The sequence below is a fragment of the Silene latifolia genome, chromosome 9 (genome assembly GCF_048544455.1).
Source record: "Silene latifolia isolate original U9 population chromosome 9, ASM4854445v1, whole genome shotgun sequence".
Classification (NCBI taxonomy): domain Eukaryota; kingdom Viridiplantae; phylum Streptophyta; class Magnoliopsida; order Caryophyllales; family Caryophyllaceae; genus Silene; species Silene latifolia.
In genome coordinates this window covers 59,502,276-59,504,916 of record NC_133534.1, presented here as the reverse complement: position 1 = coordinate 59,504,916, position 2,641 = coordinate 59,502,276, and the positions used below count along the sequence as shown (strand labels likewise).

General features: G+C 36.5%; 1 non-coding gene across 1 annotated transcript; it reads right to left on the bottom strand.

Annotated features, from left to right (window-relative positions):
• Window positions 1-2,534: 2,534 nt before the first annotated feature.
• LOC141603567 (small nucleolar RNA R71) lies at window positions 2,535-2,641 on the bottom strand. The gene has a single exon (XR_012525433.1). It is a non-coding gene; the product is annotated as a small nucleolar RNA R71 (small nucleolar RNA).

Sequence of the window (2,641 nt, the reverse complement as noted above, 5' to 3'; positions counted from 1 at the left end):
GGATTCTCTGCTTAGAACAACTATTTTATCTTTTTGAATAAGAGAGGTAAGTTAAAGCTACCGGCTTTTAAACCACTTCAAAAAAAAGTTGGACATGAATGTCCAATAGAAGCCATCAAGTCAGCAACAACCTTGGCATTTTTTTGATCCTAATAAAACGACATTATCATTATAATCTCTTATAAAATCCTCTCACATCCAAACCAAAGATAACACTTGCTTTTTGCACTATTTATGGTTAATATTATTCTTAATCTATAAGACAAAATATAGTCATGATATGTTCATTTTATATATACTTTTATCCCTCATTTTAGCTCGATTTCTATTGTTTATCGTACTTTAATTAGTATATTGTGAGCTAATCTTGTGTTCTAGGTGTATTGTTTGTATTTGTTACCTTTTGTAGAAATCTAAGCATTTAGAGGTTTTTTCCTATCACATTAGCATAGTCCAAGTTCACTAACTCCAAGTTCACTAAGCTAAGTGAAAACAAGATGGACCAAGCATGACAATGAAAGGTATTTCCAAGCCCAAGCAAGTGTGTGTGAGAAATGCAAAATGATCCTACAAATAGCCCAATAAGTCTTCCAAAAATTATGTGGAAAATATCAAAGCTTAGGATGCTCATTTGGATGCTTTTAGAAGGATTTATGAAGCATTAACCGAGTGCATTAAAAATCATTTATCGCAAACATTGGATTCCTTCAAGCATTAAACAAGAATTTAAGTCAAAGTACCCGGATAACCACGACCCCGGTCGGGGCCGCTCAACCCTGATCGGGGCCGCATGCACCTTGATTGATTACGTTTCTTCTTCCTATCCTATAAATAGGAGAGGCATTCCAAGGCTTATGACATCCAATTTTTACGTCTCATTTTCATATATAGCCTTAAACAATACAATTCTCTCAATAGTTTTCATTTTAGATTTCATTATAAGTTAATCTTGTAGTCATCAACATTTGGTTCTTAATAAACTTCAAGCATTTGGTTATTATTTGTTCCTTCCATACAAGTTCATTTCTTCTAAGGTATTTCTATTTCTAGTTTATAATTCTACAATTCTATTTAGTTTATACTTAGTTTATAATTAAGCACTCCATTTAGATTACTTTAGTTTTATTTCTCTTGCATGTTAAATTATTTAGTTTATATAAAACATATAATCATGTTTATCATTCCTCTTAATATAATTTACAATTTGCACCTTAATATGAGTAGCTAAATTTCTTAGTCAAAGGGCTAGAGGAGTCATGCAAATCAAGTATATAACATGATAAAATAGGTTGATAATAATATTGATAAATTGCTTCTATCACATGCTTGTGCCATAACGTTTAATCTTTGTTTAAGGCCTTATTCAATTGATTAAGTCTGTTCATTCGTTCTATAAGTCGAGAGGCACGGAATTGAATTAGACTAAGTATGTATAGTAGGACGACCTAGTCATAGACGAGAGTTTCTCTAGGACCCGGTCTATGGTTGATGCTAATGCCGCAAGGTGGGTATCTTTAAGCCTAAGCAATTGACAATGTTATTAGTACCGAATTTATCATGATCATATGTTTACCCTTGCATGCGTGACCCGAACCCCTTAGACTCTCCTTTTAATTATTAATTTACATCATAATTTCTATTAATCATCAAACAAACAAACCAAATCAAAATCAAAATCGACCTTGATAAGAATCTACCCATAGCAATTCACGACGTAATTCCCGTTTCCTTGTGGTTCGACCCCTATTACTACATTTATTCGTGTTTAGGGAATTTATCTTTGCATAGGTACGCGACAAACCTATCAAATTTTGGCGCCGTTGCCGGGGAAACGGTTTTATTGCATTTTGAATTGTCGATTTTTATATTGTTTTCCTTTGTCTTGGGGAACACTTGTTCCTTGAGACCGTTACTTATCACTTCTCTTGAAATTGTTGTCTTATGCCCAGGTCCTCTCGTAGTGGAGAATTGCTTTCACCGGATTCCGAACCCGAGAAAACCTTAGGAGAAGACGACGTTTTTGGAAGGAAGTGAAAGAGGCCTCTTCTCCCGTACAAGCTAAAAGTGCTAGAAAGTCTTACTTAGACGATCTAGAAGCCCTTGAAGAGGAGGAGGTTTCAAGTTCATCATCTCCACCACCACCACCATCTACTAACAAAAAGATGGTGAAACTTTCCGATCACTCAAAGCCCACCGCGGCCATGCTTCCGGCCGGTATCACAACCACTCAAATCACCGCGCCGGAATTCGAGATCAAACCGGCTTTTATTATCCTTGTGGAGAGGAAGCAATTTGGGGGAAGTCCTTTGAAGGATCCCAATTTGCATGTGCAAAATTTTTGTGACTATTGCTCCATGATCCGTCAAACGGGCGTCACTCAAGCCCAAATAAGGGAAATACTTTTCCCTTTCTCTTTGAAGGACAAGGCCAAGCTTTGGATCAATAGCCTTGACCGCACCGCCATGAGAATCACCAATTGGGAAACTTTGGCTCTAGCCTTCTATCAAAAGTTTTTTCCACCGGAGAAAACTCAAACTTTGAGGAGCCAAATCACCGGATTCCGTCAACAAGATCTTGAGAGCTTATATGAGGCTTGGGAGAGGTACAAATAGTTTCAAATACAATTCCCACATTATGGGCT